Genomic DNA, 22,907 nt, shown 5'->3' on the forward strand with positions numbered 1-22,907 from the left:
AGCCTGCTGGCCCCACTCGATGCTACGACTGCTGGACATACTTCCCAAGATAAAATGACATGGGATGATAGTTCTCTACAAATGTTCCAGGCGGCCCAAAAAGCGCTTCACTCACATCTCTCTATCGTACTCCCTTGTTCAGATGATCAACTGTGGATAATCACTGATGGATCCGTCAAACAGAAAGGTACTGGCGCCACATTGTATGTTACCCGTCACGGCAAGCAGCGTTTGGCCGGATTCTTTAGTGCGAAGCTACGTGGTCGCCAAGTCTGATGGCTACAATGCGAGATTGAAGCCTTGTCACTTGCTGTTGCTATTCAACATTTCAGTCCTTACCTGATTCAGTCAGAACACAAGGCGTATGTCCTTACTGACAGCAAACCCTGTGTCCAGGCTTTTGAAAAGCTTTGTCGAGTTGAATTCTCACCCAGCCCAAACGTTTAAACGTTTCTGTCGACCGTCAGTCGTTATCATGCCTCGATGCGGCACCTACAGGGCTCTGCCAACATCCCCTCTGACTTTTCCAGCAGGAACGCGCCAGACTGTGACAACCCACAGTTTCAACTCTCTGCCGTCATATAGCGTACGAGTGTGTCGTCCGTGCCTCATTTGCTGCTGACATTATGACTGGAAAGTGCAAGTTACCATTCACCAGCCGTGTTGCTTGGCTGACGATACATTCAGGATGTTCAGGCCCCCATCGCACCCACGCACATTTCCAGCAGGGGACTAGCCATCAGGGAAGATCGCCAACATCAAGGAAGTCAAACGTTATCACTCATTGACCATTGCCAAAGATGGCCTATTAGTAGTCAAAAGACATGACCCATTCAAGCCATCTCGTGACTGCATTGTTATTCCACGACAGTTCTTGTCAGCCTTACTTACCGCCCTCCCATCAGCTTAAGCAGGTCGTTCATCGCCACTTTTTCTCACTCGACATGGACAACATTGTCGATGCCGTGACCACTAACTGCCATCAGTGATCATCCCTTCACAAAGGATGTCACTACGTTCTCCCCCAAAGTGCGTCTTCGCCTGACACAGTTGACATGAGGTTTGCTGCTGATATACTTGAACGTGAACGCCAACTGGTTGTACGTGAGTGTGTCTCGTTCTATAATTGCACTACATTTGCCGAAGACAAGAAACAATCAACGCTAAAGGAAGCCTTATTAACTATCCTTCCAGATCTCAAGCCGTTGCAAGGACCACCTGTTAGCGTTCGAACCGATTCAGCTCCCGGATTTCAAGCTCTTCTATAAGATAGCCTCCTTCTCGACAATGGTATAGCCATAGAATTGGGCCATCGCAAAAACATCAACAAAAACCTCGTTGCTGAGAAAGTTATCCGGGAACTAGAGGTAGAAGTGTGTCATCCATCACCTGGGGGTGGTCATCTTATACCCCTTCAACTGCCATCAGCTACAACCAGGCTAAATTCCAGAATCAGATCCAGAGATCTTTCCGCACACGAAATGTGGACCCACCGTGATCAGTACTCGGGGGAGCAAATTCCCCTGAATGACCAAGAGATGATCACAGCCCACCATTCCCAGTGGGCATCTAAACATATCCACCGTGCGAAAAATAAGTGTCCCAAAGGGGTCTTGCCACCCCCTATCATATCTACATATAACCGTTTAACTGGTCTAGTTAAACGCTGACCGCAATAAACACCGTCCCCGTGACCCTTACAATGTAACACCATGTGCACATGTGGTACATCTTGCGAAATTAACTAGTTCAGAGGGTTTCAACTTCGTAAAACATCTTATTGGGTTCGGATATCTCATTGTTACAAAGTGCCTGCCTCAGAGCTTCGACCAATTAGACAACAAGATCCAGAGTCATCTGAAGATGAGAATTACGCTAATCCCGTTCCATCACCACCTTCTCTTCCGTTTATCCCGTTTTATCTGTGCCACCCCTCGCCGATTGATTACAACCCCAGTCCCGCTTCTCCAATTTTACATAGAAGATCGACTCGTTCAACCGAAATATTTGGCTGGCTATGTCCTGCAGTACGTCGTCCAATTCGAAACTCTGTAGCCATCAATGTATTGACAACTGCTCTTCTAGATTTGTGCAATGGGGTCGAATAATCCCCGGCAGTTGAAGCCAGAATGGCCGATGAAAGCTTCCCATATAACACATGCACCTGTCTTCTTGGAATTCTGCTGCATGTGCTAATCCTCTTTCCATTAACTTTATGGGACATAATCATTCCGCAACCACATATCGGAATGGACAGCATTTCCTCTTCACTATTGTTTCACTAATTATTTTGTGATTCACAAATCAGACTCTTCCACATTACAAACTATCGTCAAGTTGACATTACTAGTGTTCCAATTCCTGCATAGTTATATCTTACTTCACGCAACTACCCATGTGTTCTTGTAAATCTTTCAGAAGAAGCGCTACTATGTTTTTATTTTGTATTAGTCGGATTCTTTTATGTTAAAAGAACCGGTTACGTGACATTTTCTGTCACTGCAGTATATTTTACATCTTGTGCTATAAGGGATACATTCTTTTCCTATTTAATGTTAGATGTATTATACGGAGAAGTTGAAACGGTGGTCACGCCAATATTGTGTTTGTTAGTTGGGTATTACACACAGTCGCGCTCTCTCGACTCACGTTTAGTATGTACATGCTGTTAGAGTTACATGCTCATAGAGCGATTAATAAAGTTACTGGGTATTTCTCGTTTGCTACTGCTAGTATAAGCACTAAAAAGCTGGTCTCGTTATATGGAAGGCGCGTAAGGCCATAATCACACCATCGTACTATCTTTTTCGATACTGACACTTTTCAACAACATAAACACCGTGTCAAGCATAAGGCCCTTTGTCCCATCTATTAAAAAAACTAAAGATAAACATGTTTCCATTTTCAGTCCCGCAGATTAAATTTTACGAGCTGCTGGATCTACTTTTTCAAGCAAATTTCTTATTTGCTATAATCAATAATCAGAAAATATCTATTAAAGGTTCTAAATGAGTTTTCATATATCCGCAAAAAGTTATTTGTTTAAAGCGGTACATGCTACTTTGCTTGGGATTTTTTTTTTTTTGGCCTGTGGTAATTGCGCAGAGAAATCGCTTTGTTGAAAAATATCATTTCCCTTGAGCCCCTTAACAGATCAACTTCTGCTGGTAAAAAGTGTTTGAAGGCTATATAATCACAGAAATTTGCAGCATTCTTTCAGACTCCCGTTCCATCACCACCTTCTCTTCCGTTTATAAGTTTAAGTTAACTTATTGGGTACTTATTGTTAAACGTTGTTGGAACAACTTACTAAGTTTGTTAATGCGAACATAAATGATAATACGAAGTAAATGTGTGGTAAACCTATGTAGTTTGTCACGGAATCATGTGTAAGGGATAACATCTTAAGAGCTTCATATAAGACCACATCAATATCGCTAACATACTAGTGAAATGCATAGTTTTACAAGCCCATAGGCCTACATGTGCGACGCAAACGTATTAATAAAGGTGAGTTTTAATAACCTTTACAACAATTCTTCCGACTTTAGTCGCTGAAACGGCAATTTCATGAAACGAATGACTCTTGTCAAACAATGAAACCAGAGTGTAAGTCAGTTACTGCCTTTGGTTTCGGTATCCAAGCTAGATGATCACCCTGTCTTGGCCGTCTTTTGTCACCTCCGTCGATTCGTGACCTCTTTGCATGCGGCAGTTTTGGAAACGCCAGACATAAGGTACGATTTTTAAGTCCATTTTGACGGATGGTCCTTCCCCTTGGTAACAGCTTTCACAACAAAACCAGTGACACTACACGGAACATAAGTATTGTGTTCAATACGTTGTAAGCTGAGCAAACCATGTATAAGCTAGACACAGTCTGTCCACAACAAACCTCTCTGGGAAACCTTAATTTGCCCATGGCGACCATCAGTGGATATGTGGACAACACAAGCCGGCCTGGGCGATGACCAGCTAGCCTGCTTGACGGCTCTAAATCCCAGTTTGGTCAAGTGACTGCACCTTGTCTGGAATATATCGCCAATGCTCGATTAGCTTGCCTCTTCCTTTTCAGATATGCGGACCAACTCTGACATCACTTGGTGTCCTTAGATTAGATGGTTTTGGATTAGACTGTAAAATGATTTATCCCTAATGACAAGCTCTTCAACTTGATACCGAGCACAAGGAACTGATTGTAGATTGACGCTTAAGTATGTGGTAATTGCTGTTTACAGACGCGTGCGGCCAGTAAATTACTGTGCTAGACCGCATTGGTTGTCATCTGGATACATCTAAACACTTATCTCAGATACATGATGTCGACAATCCACACACTGCTCGTGCTGTGGAGATTTGTGTATAGACATGATAGAACACCGGCACAGATAAACACGTTCTTACACTCTACACATTACTCGATGTGGAAGCTAACGGTATTAGAGTCTAAAAGTCTGCCATAAAATAAACTGGGGGATGTAACTTAAAGATTTTCCTTAAAACGACATTTTCTTTCAAATGTTTCTTGTGGTCGTCGTAAGGCTATTATAATAATCTCATTGTAGCCGTGAACGCTGACCATGTGACGGCCAGATGCGACGCGACATCGCCGAGACTCGAGCTATAACTATAACCCTGATTTCGATAAAGTACACTTGAGGTTTAAAGTACTCCAAGACTAATAAGCTGGCAGCCAGGAGAGAGCATGGGTTATTTACGTATTCCCAGCTCTATCTTCCCTGGTGTTTACAATCAGTACAAACCCTGTCAACCGGACATTTTACTTTCGTACAATGAGTACGGCGTAAAACAGCAATCAAATAAATAAATAAATAAATACTTCCGTACAACAAAAGCGCCAACAAGTTACTTCAAAGTCAGCTTGTGCTAAGTGTGATAATCGGACACCTAGTTGTGACATAACCTCTAATAATTTTAGGTCAGTTTAGTTCTCTTTATTCAGCCATGTAGTGTTTGTCTTCGTTCACTGTTTTTGAGAACACGAAAGGACAAACATCCGCTGGTGCTGTTTTAATACCACACCACGTTGGTCACTCAGACGGGAGATTTACTACAGCTCAAGACAATGATGTACCCAAGTTACGGGAAACTCTACCTTAGGCAGAGACGGGTGCCTTTCACACAGATTAATTTAGTCAACTCTAGATCAAACTATACAAACTGTACAAACTACCGCATACGATTAATGAGCTGACTGTTGAGAAAAAACAAAAAACTGAAGCACAGTTTTTTCTAAGAATTTTTATTTTCACTTTCAACAGATAAAGGACTTCAATCCGAGTTACAGTTCAAAGTGTAACCAGTGTATAAGCAATAACTATCTCCGATGACTCCCCGGGCGAAAAAAATAGGCCCTAACCCTTATAAGCAAGCTTGTCGTAAACAGCGACTAACATCGATTAAAAGATCTAAGGACTTTGGCCCAACTAAGATAAATCCCAAACATTCAAATCTCGACAATCACATTAAATATATAATGGGATTTGTATAAGTTTGGGTTCTATCTTAGCTGGTTTAAAAGTGTCCGTTTCTTATTTGTTTCAACTTTCGGCTTTCCCAAGGTCCGGTATCCTATACGTATAGAACCAATGTCAGATATCTCACACATATAGAAACAATGTCAGATATCCTACACATATAGAACCAATGTCAGATATCTCACACATATAGAACCAATGTCAGATATCCTACACATATAGAAACAATGTCAGATATCTCACACATATAGAACCATTGTCAGATATCCTACACATATAGAAACAATGTCAGATATCCTACACATATAGAACCAATGTCAGATATCCCACACATATAGAACCAATGTTAGATATCCCACACATATAGAACCAATGTTAGATATCCCATACATATACAACTAATGTCAGATATCACACACATATAGAATCAATGCCAGATATCACACATATAGAAACAAGATAAGCTATAAGGTTGCAGGTGTCATATATACGTTTACAGACGTTATATTTTACATGACAAACTTGCATGTCTGATCTAAAGAAGATCAGAACAAAGAGTCAACTGTTCACGTGTCTGTGACCTGAAGAATGCGTCTTGTAGAACTAGACCATTCAAACTATAAAAATACCCAGCCATGTTCAAGTCCTTTTGACAGTACCAACAATATCTTCTATAGAGAATTAAGAAGACCGTATTTCTATTTGCAGTGGTCATCAGGAAACCTGACAAACTGTCTACCAGTATAGAGCGTCTGATGGGCGTTTCATATCCATCTACACAGTCTCTGGAGGGTTTCTCTGAATTGAAGTCGCTAAGCATGGTTCCGTGTTTGCCCAGCGCCAGAGACTTTGATGAAGAAGTCATATGAACCATCAGCATTGCCAAAGTCCGTGTCCGGAAAACTACTAAGTTCTTCTGCTAACCAACAGAGACTGCTGAAATAAATAGAAAACTAAAAGAGGGGTAAAGGGAAGTGCGGGTACACAGACCTTACGAAAATGTGTGGATATCGAAAGACAGAGCTCTGGCATAATGAGGAAAATGATTTGGATGAAATCGATTTGTGGACTTGACATAACGACCAGGTGTGTTCACCGAATCCTGGACTATTCAGAATATCAGGCCTACGCTTTGTCAGCTACGTTTTATTCTGTTATTTTCTACGGAAAAATCAACAAACCCGATCAACTTTATCCATTTCCCCATCCATATTCTTGCTATCCGCGAAGAGGAGAAATGACTCCCGTCCGGCAGAAATCGAGCTTGTTTGATTACTATCCAATACGCCTTGGACACCTCTATTACACGAAGTCGCAGTATCAAAGGTAATAAATGGTTTATTGACTTTGTAAATTTCATGGATAGCCCAGAGCATATTCTGATAGAATCGATTCACAGAGTCATTCAATGAACACTTGTCAGACTCCTGGATACGGGTGAAACTATTGTAAGCAGAGCGACCTGACCCATTAGTACCTTGTCTGATATTAAAACCACGGTCACAAGGTTTGTCTTACCAAAGGCCAGGGTCATATTGACTTTACCAGCTTCTGAAATTTCAGTTCACAGTCTACCGTCATGTGACTCTACCTTGTCTGGCTCCGAAATTTCAGGTCACAATCTGCTACAGGTCTTTCTGGCATAACGCCTTAGCTGTTCACAATATCACACATTCCTGGCCTTGATGACATTATGTAAACGTTATCGTTCTACAACTTAAACAAGACACTCTCACCTAGTCTGAACTAACTCTTCACAAACGCTGATGCATTCGCTGCGCTTCTTTAACACCCGCTTTTCATGTGTTTTCTGGCGTGTGTTTATTTAATCCAAACGGAACCCAGCACAGAATAGCCCATTCTCACAATGATTATACGACCAAATCAGGTAATTAGCAGTGTGTTCATGGGCACAAAGCCTGGGATTTGGAAGAGAAAAGGATACGCAATTCCAGGATAATGTGTCAAGAATTAACCAACGAGAGGCCTAACATTTACCACTATGACACACCACCATGAAAAAACTCTATCTGGTAACCGCGACCTTCTGTGTTACTTTCACAGTAAATATATTTCAGTATAATTCTACATGTTTTTGTATGCTTGCGTGAACTATGTTGGACTAAACCAGTTTTAACACTGCCACTGCACATTTCAGAAAGGCAGACGGCAAAAAGACTAACGTCCGATACGACTCTCACTGTATGAGAAAATTCAAGAATTTAAACGCCTGATACAATTTAATTCCACATCAACAGATGGCATGTGTGTAGTAAAAGACACTCATTAGGATTAGCACTGTGTCTGTTTTAGGTTTGACCAACTCGAGGGTGATTTCTAGACACATCTCTCCTCGGCTCAGTTTTAGGATAAACTCTTATTATTTTTTGAACCAGCTCTTCAGACCTGTCATAACGTATGTATTATATGCTCAGATCCTAATTATCGTAACGCCTGGTGGTGTCCGGGTAGATCGTCTCCTCCATTCCCGGACGGCCGACCCCGGGAAAACGGCCACCGTTGTCCGCAGTGGGCGCACTAACGTACGGCATCCATATACAAGCTTTCAGATGTATTGACTATTCCTCATGTATTCACAAATGGGCTAAAAGTGCGTCTATCAATGTGATTCTCATCGTAATACTACGATGATTACACCTTGTCTAAAATGCAACAGCAAAGTCCATCGGTAGTCTATACACTCAAAAAATTAATATGTTAATTTTAACAGAAAGTCTGTTATCCAAGTGATGTTAGGATGTATTCTGCTTTTGCAGCCGATTGTGGTGATGGCCTGTGTTCAAAGGCTATCAGTTCTCCTTTAAAATGATTTGGCTATTCTGTGCTAAAGCCTTGGCTACTTGTGGTGCGGTTTTGGATATGCAGGACATAATGTATGATTTGTAAGTCCGCTCTGACAGATTGCCCTTCCACTTAGTAGTATAGGGAAGGAGGGTTCTGGCACACCCTCCCCCTGGGGCCCTCCCCAGAACAAAATAGAGGCCCCAGCCCCTTCTCGTGTTCTATTAGACATACCAATTGCACCAGGTATACTTCGATAAATACAACAACAACATGCCAAGGGGTTACAATAAGTGCCGGTGGCTACCCATCGGCTGCACGGAGCTTTGTGGTAAGAGCTGTCTGGGGGAGTACTGCGGGATTCATTTAGCCAGTCTTCGGAAGGGTCTTGGCACCCAGTCATGTATTAGCTTTGGTCGGGGTGTTAAAGGTATCAGCCACTGAGAGGCGGGTCCTACATCCCCCTACCCGCAGCTGTGAGTGAGAAGACAGCAGTCATCAATGTGAAGAACTAAGACGACGACTGCCTGCGATGGGCACTCCGGTCTGGCTTATTTCCAGCCACCAGAAATCCTCAGAGACCAACAAAATATCCCACCAATGATGGTCTTGACTTTGGGGGGATGGACGCCCCCACGCCCATCTCTCAGATCCCTAAAGTGGAGGAAAAGAGCGACCTCGCCATCAACGTGTTCGGGTGGGACAAGGGCGTGATCGTGCACCGCCTCAGCAAGAAGCCCGGCGACACGCCCCGAATCAATCTGCTCATGCGTAAGGGTGTCTACCACTATGAGTATATGGACTCCTGGGAGGGCTTCGACGAGTCAAGCCTCCCACCCAAAGAGGCTTTCTACAGTAAGCTTAAAGTCGGAGGCATTAGCGATGAGGACTACATCCACGCTCAACAGGTATGGAAGGTATTTGACTACAATCTGGGAGACTACACAGACCTTTACTGCCGCACAGACGTGCTCTCGTTGGCCGATGTGTTTGAGGCCTTCCGGAAGACTTGTTTACGGCAGTATGGATTGGGCCCTGCTCACTACTTTACGAGCCCAGGTCTCTCGTGGGATGCGCTGTTCGAGAAGACCGGGGTAGAGCTGGAGCTGTTGACAGACTACGACCAACATCTCTTCATTGAGAAGGGGTTGCGAGGAGGTATTTCCATGGTAAGTAAGCGATACGCCAAAGCCAATAATCAGCAGGTGGAAGGATACAACCCAGAAAGTCCAAACAGCTACATCCAATACCTAGACGCCAATAATCTATATGGCTGGGCTATGAGTCAGTTCCTTCCAACGGGCGGCTTCCAGTGGGTAGATGACGCGCGGCGTCTCGGCGAAACGATTGCTACCCACCCCCACGACAGTCCTTCCGGTTACATCCTAGAAATCGACCTACATAACGCACATAACGGCTACCCATTAGCCCCGGAGCGTCTGGTGGTCCAGAAGGAGTGGATGTCAGACTATCAGCATGGAGAACCTTTGGAAGCGTGTGGACGTCAAGCTGGTACGCTCTGGAGAAGACGACAAGATCCGACGCTTGATAGCCAGCCCGAGCTTCGCACGGGCAAACATATTTTATGATGACCTTGCAGCGATTCAGATGCACAAGACCCGTCTAGTCCTAAACCGACCTATCTACGTGGGCATAAGCATTCTAGATCTATCCAAGCACCTGATGTACGACTTCTACTACAACCACATGAAGGCCCAGTACGGAGAGCGCTGCCAGCTCCTCTCCACTGACACGGATAGTCTGCTACTCGAGATTTAGACTGAGGATGTTTATAGGGATATAGCTGAGAATGCAAACCATTACAACACCTCAGATTACCCACAAGACCACCCCCTGCACAGCGTACCAAGATGTACTCCATTCTGGAGGCAGATGGAGCCAACATTAAGAAGGCCAAGGGCGTGAAAAAGGGAGTTGTGGAAAAGTGCATCCGTCATAAGCAGTACAAAGAGGCCCTCTTCGAGAAAAAGATCTTCCGACACGGTATGGACGTGCTGCGATCAGAGCGCCACCATATCTATGGGCAGTACCTAAATAAGGTCTCACTGTCCCCCTTCGATAGTTAGCGCTGGATAGCCGAAGATGGTGTCCACACCTTGGCTTATGGCTATGCGCCTCCTTGACGGCAGGATGGGACTTCGAGGAACTACCGTAGAACCCCATCCGGGGGAAGTTCAGTATCAGGAGGCGCTATAAGCAACTCCTCACGAACGAATCCCCGTCGGGGACCATCCGACGTATCGTCTAGATAGTACAGCACGGGTTCATTAGGCTTTGTGACAGAGCGCCCAAGCCGATATATCTCTAGAGACCAGACAGGGTCAGTCGCGCGACGGCGTTCGCCCTCCAGCTCTCCAGGCTGATAGAGATAACGAACGCCAACACCCTCGGGGATCTTCTGCTCATTAAGTCCAACGGGACGACCTGGAACCGCCGAGGAAGGCTTATGGGGTAACCCTTTTGGCTTGATGGCGTCTTTTGGCTTTTTACCGATCAGTCTCGTTGTCTCGTTATTCAGAGCGGCCACAACAGAGGGCAGCCGAGCCACCCAATCAGTAGACCGGTGTTTGGGGGGAAGGCGCATCTCCTTGGCGTACTGATGTTCAAAGAGCCGCTCAGCCAGAGTACGGTTGAAACGCTCCACTATGCCTTGGTCTCGGTGGATATCCACGCGCCCTCGGCGGACTGTGACATCGTGTTTGGCCAGCAGTTGGCTCACCGCACCCATAAACTCGCACCCAGGGTCAACTTGGAGAAGCTTCGGCCATCGAAGGGGCCCTCTCTTGTAAATGCGAGAGAGAGCATCAGCGACTTCTTTGGAATCTTTAGTACCCAGAGGTTCCGCCTCCTTGTAGCGAGAAGCGACATCAACAACTGTCAGCGCGTACTTATACAGCTTCCGGCCTCGCCGATCATGTGGTAGAAATAGAAGATCGGCTTGGTGGATGTCATTCGGTGTGGAAACAACGAACATAGGACTCGGTATTTTTCGGGGACGAGGCAGGTATATCTGCCAGATAGCCTGCTTTTTCAGCCAGGCCCGGACCACATCTTCGGAGACTTTAGCCGCAGTGGCAAGTTTCTGGAGGGCCGCGTGGCCCTTCCAGTACCCACGAGGGCTGTAGTAGATATTTGCCAGGCGAACAGACACTTTACTAGCCATGTCATCAAGGTATTCTAGCAGACCTCTAACAGATTTGCGACGAAAAAGATCGTCGCGCGCAGAACCACCTCGTGCCCGGCGAGGAGCTCAATGGCGGCACAGTCAGTTCGGATTACTTTGTGAGTTTTGCGATTCCGTAACTCACACCCCCAACCACACACATCCCCAGGATGACGAAGGTCATCTCGCGGTGTTTTTGATCTTCACTAGGCACATAGAAATCGGAGAGCTGTGGCTCTGAGCCCAGCAGCGCCTGGCGTGCATCGCGTGTAAGAGTTTTGCCCGTGACCCTAGAATACTCGCGGATTGCAGCGTCGACATCCTGGAACGTATAGATGGCGTGTCCCTGGCGGCGGAGTTCATCATTGATCCAGTCCAAGCGCTCAGTGCGCTTTCGTGCCCATTTTTCCTTGGCGGCTTGAAGCTGCTCTACAGAGCGGTCATGGCGCCTCCGCTCTTCGTCGACACCGGAACTCTTCAGCATCGAAAACATATAGTTGCTCCTGCTGAAGGCCAAAGCGTTTACGAGGGCGCCGCCCATCATCATTGCGATGGAGGCCATTACTACTTGATTATATTGGGAGGAAGGAGCCCTTGTTTAATTAGCAGGTCCTTCGAAAACATGGCCAGGCCTACATCTGCAATGACCATGCCGACGTCACGGGGTGTTAAGTCCAGTTTCGGGAGGGCTCCTTTCAGGAACATCTGGCCGAGACGAGCGTACCCAGTAGCCAGGAGAGAGACCACAGCGGCGTGGTAGACCGCGTTGACTAGCACTTTTCCGTCACTGGGTGCAGTAGACATGCTGATCTATATAGAAAGGGTCGCGTCGTACATTCAAATGGAGATTCTTTTCTTGAGGCGTGATATCTGCACGCGGTGTAATATCTGCACCTCGTGCTGTATAGCGGCTGCGCCACACGCGTAGCAACATTAGCACTGTAAGGCTGCCAACGCCTAATAACGCCAGGGGCGCCCTATAGTCGGATGTCTTTGTAGAATCCGGTTCCTTCGGCTGTTCCTTCGTAGAATCCGGTTCCTTCGGCTGCTTCTTGGTGGAATCAGCTGCGCCAAGCAAAGCAGCCTTTGCCTAGCGAAGCTCGTCCTTAAGCTTTTCAGCCTTGGCCTTTCTCGCTGCAGCACCCGCTCGACCCGCAGCCACTTTTTGGGGATTCTTCGCAGGGCCGTCATTCGTAGAATCCGCTGTCAACCCCTCCACTTCCTTCGGGCCTTCCGGATTCGTTGTACTCATGTTCCTCAGGATCATCATTTCTAGGACAGCAGTGGTGTTCAAATGAGCAGTGCTCAGTAGTGGTCAGCGCCATGGTTATCGGTGCTAAGTACTTACCATAGCAGTAGTATAGCCAGCAGCTAGCACTGCTAAGCGTCTGTTCAACAAATGGGTCGGTGGCGAGCTGTGCCATGAGCTTTGGTCGATTCTCGGGTGGGATTGGTAGGAGCCAGCTGGCCGCCCTTACATATGATCTCAAGAATATACCTCCGAGACCGTCAACCATCCGCGCACCGAGCTTAGCCTCATACCGGGAGTGCAGCCCTTCAACGTCTTCGTCGCTCATGGCGTCGATCTCAGCGGCTGTTACGTCTTTTCCCAGATATCGCTTGACCTGCCCACCCACTGCAAGTGCCGCCAGCCTATCCCTGAGCTGCTGTGCATGTTTGCTGGGCTGTTGGCTGGGCTTCTCCTCCTCCTCCTCTGCGCCCAGAATCTCGTCTATAAGCTCGTCGGTATTCATTATTAATACGTAGGGGCGACTACGTCTAATATACAATCTTACATATGGCGGGCGTATCAGTCATTAGCAGGAGCTTAGAATGCGGATTGTTCTTGAGCTTCTGTCGAACCTCTGCCTTTTCGATCTCGGCCTCGATGATGTGGTTCTCCTCCAGGCATTCGTTGAACGAGTGCCGATCTTTGCAGTGGAATAAAGCCACCCAGCTTGTCTGCTTGCGAAAGTCTTTCAGGACGGCGTTGTATTTCTGAGTGAGGACCCAAACGCTTTGTTTGCATGACGGCCCGAGAAAGCCATGAATGACAGCATTTTTTGTTTCTTCTTCATCGCCTCCAACGCGCTACAATCATCGATGATGTATAGGGTGGGCTCCCCCTCGAACAATCTGTAGAAAGCTCTCAGGCATTCGTTTAGCCGCTCGCCGGGATAAAAACAATAGACCTCAGGGTTAGACAGTATCAATCGCCGCCGGTACGCCTTGTTATGCTTAAGAGTGAAGCACAGGATCACAATGTGATGAAATAAACCGCGGAAAGGGCCCTCAAGCAGGTCCAGCACGAAGACTGTTTTGCCGCAGTTCGTCTGCCCACAGATAATCACGCAGTGGGCGTCATCAATAAAGCGCGTTAACGAATCAACCATTCTGGATGTGCAGCATTGCGTCCATAATCACATAGAGATATAGTCTGCCCACAGATAATCGCGCAGTGGGCGTCATCAATAAAGCGCGTTAACGAATCTACCATTCTGGATGTGCAGCATTGCGTCCATGATCACATACAGATATACGTTCAACAGGCCGGGATCTTCTCTCTCTTTTGTCACCTGTATCGTAATCCCCTCACTGGCGTTCTGAACGCGCCTCCCACTGCCATGCAGCTCGTCATCGTCGCTTGTCCGAAGGTCAAGCCAGAAGGCGTGCTTGTGCGTCAAGAACTCTTCCATGGAGACGTCTGCCAGGCCTAAGTCTTTTACGACCCTGGCCACCTCAGGGTCCCGCTTCTTAAGGGGTGAGCTGGCGAAGAACCTTTGGACCTCGCCCCATTGCTGGTACGCCCGCATGCCCTGGCTGTACAGCTGATTGGGGACCCCTTCTATTGTGACTTCTACTTTGGTGATCTTCGAGTTGTAGAAGGATTCCGACCTCCTCCCCCACGGTGTTCTTTCAGCCTCGAACAGCATGAGGATGTCCTTCATTGCTCTCGCTAGAGTGTTCAGGTTTATGTTCCAGAGAGTATCAGACTTGTCCGTAACAAACTTTCGGTGGCGGAGGACGCGATCATACAGAATGGAGACGCCCCCGGCAAACTGGGTGCGGATCTGTCTAGCGAGCTCCTCATCGGTGACCATATCGAACTCCAGGCTGATGTTGTCGATGGTGTAAGTCGTGTCATCGTCTGTGGTCTTGATGACCCGGCTGTAATCGTTGAACGTCAGTTCGTACTCCGGTCGGTCGGCCAAGGCACTCTGGTAGAAGGGCATATGGCCATCTAGAAGCTCAAAGTCTAGTGGGATGTGGAACCGGCTGCCAAAGGCGCGAGCGATGGCTTTTTCTCCAGCATTGTCGTCACTTGCATCCTCCGCTCCGACTCGAAGTTTAAGCATGTTTTCGCTGCCGATGCATTGGTAGGCCGCATTCCTCCGTTCGTTTTTGGTCAGCCATAAGTCGCCGTAGCAATGAAACACATCAGAGTCGTCGATGGACATTACCTCATTCCCACTGATTCTGATCGTGGTTTTCTTGACTACTGCGCGTCCGAGATTCCCGACCACTGTGGCGTTCAGGTCGGATGAATTGATCGTGATCGAGAAGGCCAAGCGCACGGTACCGGGCACAATGACGTCATTTGGGCCGAGGTTAAGGAAGGGGACCAAGAGTTGTTGATTCTGGTCGATCGTACTCGGGTTGTTGGTGACGACCAAGGACTGCCGTACACCTTGTACCCCCGAGGCTTACGGAGTGTTCTGAAAGGGTTTAGCTTGCGTCTGTATGCATCTGTTGTGTGTATTGAAGGTATACCTTGCAATGTTCAATACGAAGATTATGGCAGACTTCGACATTGATGATCCGTTCGAAGCCCAAGAGGACAATGCCCAAGACGACGTCGTTGAACAGGCCTCTCTCTTTACAGGTGATGTTGTTCCCAAGACACCAATATTGGGTACGATCAACGAAGCCCAAAAACAAAGGTTGGTCAAGAACGCCGTGATGCCTTATTATCAAATCATGGCGAAGGATTCTTGGTATCCCGACTTTCCCCCACTCCGTTTAAACGAAGAAAATAAGTTTATGCTTGTCGATGGGCGTCTGCCACTCGTGAAATACCCAGAACTGAAACTCACCGACGAACGAACTGGCGAACCGCTATCCCTCACAACAATCGCCCAGAGAGGAGGAGGGAGAAGGATTGTTAAGGATGTGGATGGGCTGGGCTTTGTAAACTGGAATGGAGAAAGCACAGCGGAAAACAGAAAACAGAAAACACTGACTACGAAAGCAGTCACATCCCTGGGGAAAGCGAGTTCAGAACGCGGTGCCGCGGCCGCCGAGGCAGATACCATGGAGCTGAAGGATTTAAACCAAGCAGCGAAAAAGGCCGTTGATGCAGTCCACACACTGGAAACAAGCTTTACGGATAGTAAGGTCGGGCGGGTTCTTGAAACGATGCACGAAACTCCTCTTCCCATACAAGAGATTCCCGACCCTCCTCTTCCCATGCGAGAACTTAGGGGGCTTGACAAGGCACTGCAGGGCACTGATAATAAAGCCTTGCGGAGCATGATCGAAGGTAGGATAAAGAATCTCGAGGACGAGAGGGTGTCCCGGCTCGCAGCAGCCTCTTTAACGGGAGAAGCCCTGCGCACGCAAATACGCCGCATCAAGCAGACGATCGATCGCATCCTACACAAGGATACCACTCTGGCCGAGCGCGTCCGCACCCTCTTCCGGGAGCAGGGAATAACCGTGGTCTCCATTCTCACGGCAATTTGGATGGCGATCTCGACACTGGGGCTAGCGATAAAGTTGGCGCTGACTGGCGGGTCCGGCGGGGGCATCCAGCCAACACCACCTCCACCCGACGGGCGTGGTCTTAAAGAATGGGTGAAAAAGCATCTCCAGTCCCTGGCGCGCGCCCTTGGCAAGCTGGCTGGGAAGGCTGCCGCTGCGATTCCAGGTATTATTGGCAGTATCGTGTCCTGGCTGCTGAACCTTCTCGGGAAAGCAGCTGGGTGGCTGGCCGATAATATCTGGGCTCTAATCATCGCAGTAGGTCGCCTAATGCTCGTGGCTGTTCGCAATTATTTAACGCATAGCCCACAGCAGCAGTAAGCCGATATCAACCCCAGCGACGGCGATGGCTGTCTTCTCCGCATCGTGATTCTTTTCTGTGGTGGGTGGTGGGACGCTTTCTTGTGGCTCAACAAGGGAAGGTGGTGGGACGCTTTCTTGTGGATCAGCGATCACGTGGGAAGGTGGGACGCTTTCTTGTGGCTTAGCGATCCCGTGGAAAGGTGCCCGCTTGTGCAAAGTGGGCGGCACTTTAGCGTTCACAACCTCATTGGCGCCTAGCTTCTGGTCCTCTGTGGCCAGGACGATTTTGTTGTAGTTCACCACATAGCCGATCTGCAGAAGCATGTCGCTGGGGGCCATATATAGGCCTATGCCATACACAAAGTCTACAGCGCTCCCGGCATACTGTAGCACGTCCTGGTAGCGTTTCATAGCAGCCGGAAGGTCGATCGGAGAGGAAATAGCGTCTTCAACGTTCGCGACAAACTGTTTTTGCGCGTCGAAGGCTGTGCCCGTGCCTGGAATACGCGCCCTTGTTTGCGCTTGGGCGCCTAGAATAGCCCACACATATGTCCGGATGGAATCGTTTAGGCGCTCTACGCCCGGCTGCGTGAATCCTTGGGATTTATCGGCTATGAACGACGCCCAAGCCTCCTCGGCTTCCTGCTCGATGTAGTCGACGTGGAGCGCTGTAGGCTTTCTAGAGAACGACATCCTGCTCGGATCGAAGGTCCCATCGCCAACCGGGCTGTAACCCGTTCTCGTGATATAGTAATATGCCACTCCGAGGCCGTGATTCACCCCCCTGCGCCTCCAGTCTGTGTGCTTATCTACGCGGAATTCCCTACAAATCCTCTCATAGGCCCTTTTGTCGTGGGGGTTTTTAAATGCCACCCACGCTCTGTCTTGCGGCAGGGGTGTCTGGATCTCTTCCAAGATCCGCCTAACTTGGTAATACACATGGAACGTGTACAGGGCCTTTATTTGTTTGTCGGGGAGGAGAAGATGGTCTTTTACAGAGACGCCGCAGCCCGTGGTTGCGCACCAGACCGCGAAGTTCACTTGGTTCTGCCAGAATTGCATAGGATTGGTGTTCCAGGCCCGAACAATGTTATTGCTGGTTATCTGGGGCAGCCGGCACTTAGCCAACACATCTGTGAACTGGACTGGAAAGGCCTTCTTTTCATCGATGTAGATGTCAAATCGCGTGAGCTGCTCTGCGTGCGTTTGGATACTATGAAATGCCCCGGCCTTGTAAGTGGCCTCTCTATTGAACCTGTACGCCTCGCTGTTCATCGTAGCTAAAATGTTCATCACATTGACTGACATTCTAAATGGGGCACAGCACACGCTGCCTCATGCCCTTAACAACCTCGAAGGCCGCCTTAAAACCGCCCTTCGCGAGATAACATTCTACCCAGCCTGGATGAATATTCCCTCCAAAATGGGCTTCTTGCTTAATGACAAATATGTTAAAGTGCCGGAGGCTACTACAATGTCTGTATGCTGGACAAGGACATATTCAACCCGCATGGGATTTCTCTGAAAATGAATGAAGCAACGGGCCGCCTAGTCCTTACCATCCCTAAATATACCACCATACAGCTCACGTGGCTTGCCCCCATCTTAGGGTTCTCCAACGGGAAGAAGGATATCTGGGGGGTTGTGGAGGGTGACAATCTACCTAACTTGGTCACACACAAAGAAGTCTTCGTGCATTTGGATGAACTGAGCACCTCAGAAAACGTGAGAATAACTTCAGATTTCGGTGGCGGTTCAACACTACTTCAGGCCATCGCCGTGACTAGTGAAGGGATAAACTGCGCGAAGACGGATTCATTTCCCAACCCACAGTACAAAGCCTTGCGCGACGACTATATAACGCACTTGACCGTGGCACTTTTAGATAAGAACGGCAAGTATATTAATGTTGGGTACCTTAGTGTTACCCTAGAAATACAATGAGTATGGAGGACGCGGCCGGTACCAGGTCTGCGTGCATGTCTTTAAGCGACTTGGCAGATGTGTCGAATTTCGAATTCAAAGGCCAGGAAGGTAAAATCTACGCCTTCGAGTTTAAAAATGGTAAGTACATCCGCAAAAATATTGCGGTGGTGCAGGCAGAACCTGTCTCGAAGTTCATCACATTGACAAGCGTTAAAATGGGGAAAAATACACGCTGCGTCATGCCATTAACAACCTCGACGGCCGCCTAAAAGCCGCCCTTCGCGAGATAAATTTCTACCCGGACTTTGTGCATATCCCCCCCTGAGTGGGCTTCTTGTTTGATGGCGTACGTTTTGAAGTGCCGTCGGGCGACTACAATCTCTGTACCCTGAGCAAGATTATATTCAACCCGAATGATGTTTATCTTGAAGTAAATGAAGCTACGAACCGCATAGTCATTCTCCTCTCTAGAAATACCACAATAACTCTCCTAAAGCTTGCCCCCATCTTGGGGTTCTCCATCGAGGATACGCCTATAAAGAATTCTGTGGAAGGTGATAAGCCATCTAATTTGGTCCCGAAAAAAGAAGTCTTCGTGCATTTGGATGAACTGGACACCTCAGAAAACGTGAGAATATCCTCAAAATACTGGGGCGGCTCAACACTACTTCAGGTCCTCGCCTTTGAGAATCAATGGCTTAATTGCATGCATGCGGTTTCATTTCCCAACCCACAGTACAAAGCCTTGCGCGCCGGCAATCTAAAGCGCTTGACTTCATTTATTTTAGACGAAAACGGCGATCGTACTAATGTAGATAATATCAGTGCTACCCTAGAAGTAAAATAAGTATGGTGGACGCAGCCGGTCACGGGTCTGCGTGCCTGTCTTTAAGCAATTTGGCTGATGTGTCGAAGTTCGAACTTCAAGGCCAGGAAGGTAAAATCTACGCCTTTGAGTGTAAAAGTGGCAAGTACATCCGCAAAAAGATTACGGGGCAGGCAGAACCTGCCACGTTTGCTTCCCTTCAAGATGTCTCATCCTCTGTAGAGCAAGATCGCAGGTCGCCGTCTGAGGTAATTGAAGAACAAAAACTCTCTTTAATTCGCTTTGAAGACCGCTTTGTTCTTGCCAGAGCTCGCGACCCCAATTGGTTGATAGATGTGAAGGTGACCCCGATGACGGTCCAGGCCACTAGTGGCGTGGTGAAAAAAGTTTTCAACTCCGGAGCCTCTTTCATATCGTGGGTACCAGCCAGCGCCTGTCATATATCTTTGGTTGTAAGAGGTTACTTCACACTAGCTGCGGCGCCTGGTGTAGATTCCTTGCGTCTTGCCGCGCAAACCGAGTTTAAACCCGCACTACTACTATCCCCTGGATCTATACTTATCTTCAACCTCATACTTGGCGCGGCCGAACAACGCCGTTGCACTCTGATTACCGGAGTTAAAATAAGGTGGCCTGCGGAGCACGATACAAAGGATCTCAGACTGATGATCCAATTACAGGCCCAGGGCGAACCAATCATCCGGAGCTCTCTCGAGGATATACGAGTCGTCATAGGGGGCGTTTAAATCTCGATGCGAGATCTCCGCCGGGCCTTGTACAAAAAGTACCGGCGCGGTGTCTTAGCCGCCGAGGCCCTTTATTCGGCCATGCTAGCGACTTGTTTTGGACTAGGGGTTGCAGGTGTGGGACTACTCACAACAATAATTGCAGCCCCTGCTGTCTTGGCTACGGAAGCTGCGGCCATAGCTTGCGGTGTCTTAAATGCCGCAGGAAAATTCATTAGCCGCCGACTTCACGCAAAGGCCAAGAAACATAACGATATACGGCTGTTGGCTGAAGCCAAACTTAACAGCATCCATGCGCAGGTATCTACGGCATTATCTGATGGTGTTATTTCGGACGTAGAGTACAGGCAAGTCGTTCAGGAGCTCCAGAACTACTCTGATCTGAAGCAGGAGATAAGTCTCGTAAGACATTCAACGCCGTAGAGATCGATGAAAGCACGAAAAACCAGCTTATAGATCGCGGCCGAAAACTAGCTCGGCAAGAGCTGAAAAACGCTCTTTCGAATGATGTTCTGGGGGTTAGGGTTGTTGCCTCATTAGCTCGGGCAGCAGCCGGTTTTCATAATACTGCCGGATTGGCTCGGGGTGCTCCACCGAAGCGCACACGTCGTTGGTGAAGAGCTTCAGCACGAGCAGCCGGCCCGCGTTGACGCGTCCGTCTTCAAACATGCTGTGGGTGACTTCTTTGTAGCCTCGCAAGTCTTGCACGGTGCCGACTAACTTCGCCCAAATAGGCTGGCTGGTCGTTTCCATCGTGTGAGATCCTATGATTATTCATTGTATTCGCTGTATACCTAATAAGAAATTTCGATAGCCGAAATGGGGCACACCCTCCCCCTGGGGCCTCTATTTTGTTCAGGGGAGGGCCCCAGGGGGAGGGTGTGCCAGAACCCTCCTTCCCTATACTACTCACTTGGTAATTTTCACCACAAAAGACTGCCTACCTGATGGCCTGTCAATTTGGGAGTATAAAACCGCTTCCTATATAAGGAACGCACAGATAGGGTAAGTCAATCTACGCACGCGCGTAGGTTGACTTAGCCTATCTGTGCGTGCCTTATATGTTTTAACATGGGCCATTATGTGCCGAGAAATAGCCAAATTTCTAAAGACGGCCGCTATCACCGGTTACCGGTCGGTGGTTAATATAAAAAATAGATCGATCACGAAGATGGAAAATGTACATATGTAAATAGTATACCAACGCACTGCCGTTATGTAACCAAAATATTCATGTGTTAAAAAAAAAAAATAAATAAAACACTGATTTGATGGGCCACGATATCCGCCAGGAAAGTGGCCCTAAAACCAGTAAATAAACAAAAACAAGATGGAAACGAGCTTAATCGGCCTATATATTAAGCAGGAATAATGTGGCAATTACATGTTAGTATCTGATTTTAGGTTAAAAGGTTACCTTTGATTTAAATGCACAGATTAGGAGAACGCATACAAGATATATAACTGGTCGTTCAATATTGATTTAAGAAGGTTTAATATGGCTATATAAAGAGTTAACAAAATCAAAGCGTCACTTTCTGGTTCAAGTCCAAGTCTCTCGTTTGAGTTAAAATAAATGTATACATCAGTTAATCTTAAAAATGTGTGCCGTGGAGATGCTACCGTATTTGAATATATTAAGTATAGTACAAGTATTTATTTATTTATTTGATTGGTGTTTTACGCCGTACTCAAGCATATTTAACTTATACGACGGCGGCCAGCATTATGGTGGGTGGAAACCGGGCAGATCCCGGGGGAAACCCCCGACCACCCGCAGGTTGATGACAGACCTTCCCACGCACGACCGGAAAGGAAGTCAGCATGAGCTGGACTTGAACTCACAGCGACCGCATTGGTGAGAGGTGAGAGAATGCTGGGCCATTACGCTGCGCTAGCGCGCTATCCAACTAAGCCACGGAGGCCCCTATAGTATAAGTAAACGCCGTTTTTGTACATGTATATATCATTGCCGATGTATATGATCCCTATGCTTAACATACTTTCAGATATATAAATGTCAAAATGGTTACTCCAGATACATCATACTACTGTGCATGGTTATCGTATAGTTTCACTGGCCATTTTTTATTTATATAATTGAAAAAGAGACAACTTATTTATAACTTCTTAGTGAATCCTCTTAGAAAGTTTTGTCATTATTTCCAGTTAAGTCTAAGTAATAAGTGAATATTAACTGCTTCAACACTTATATATCTCAAAGAATATTTATAGAATTTATGTTGTATATGATAAATTATATTTATTTATAGACAATAATTTATTTCAAAGTATATTTCCGTATTTTCATATTTTCAGGTATAGCAGGTTTATGAAAACAACCATATAACTGGGTTGGGCTACATTAGACGCCGTGGATGCCTTAACAGACGAAGCCCATTTCTCCGTATGAATTGCTGTATTCAGCGGAAATTGTGGCAGAAAAAAACAGTGGCTTGACGCTGTAATATCACTGTAACATAAAAGCACAAGTGTCAGTTCTGATTTTTGTGCGGAATATTTACAGTGAATCGTGTTTTTACAGTGTATAAAAGTCTTACAATATGATAACTCTTAACACAGTATTGCTTTATGCACTGACTGCGGTAGAGAAGTGCCATATTACTCGCATACATCTACTAGCAAATCGCCTCTTCAGCACCACGATGTTTAGGCGAGTTGCTCTAAGGTGAGTGTTTGTGCTTTTTGGCAAAGCAGAGACCGAAAGGGTTGCTAACAATATGGTAAATGGAGATAAAGCATATACAATTTATACAGTTGAAGGAGACGTCCCTCCGGCTACAGTCTTCCCTACCTCAGCTTGACGTCCGCGATTAGCTGACAGAGTAAACATAGCCCAT

Source organism: Liolophura sinensis, chromosome 1 (assembly GCF_032854445.1).
Source record: "Liolophura sinensis isolate JHLJ2023 chromosome 1, CUHK_Ljap_v2, whole genome shotgun sequence".
Taxonomy (NCBI): Eukaryota; Metazoa; Mollusca; class Polyplacophora; order Chitonida; family Chitonidae; genus Liolophura; species Liolophura sinensis.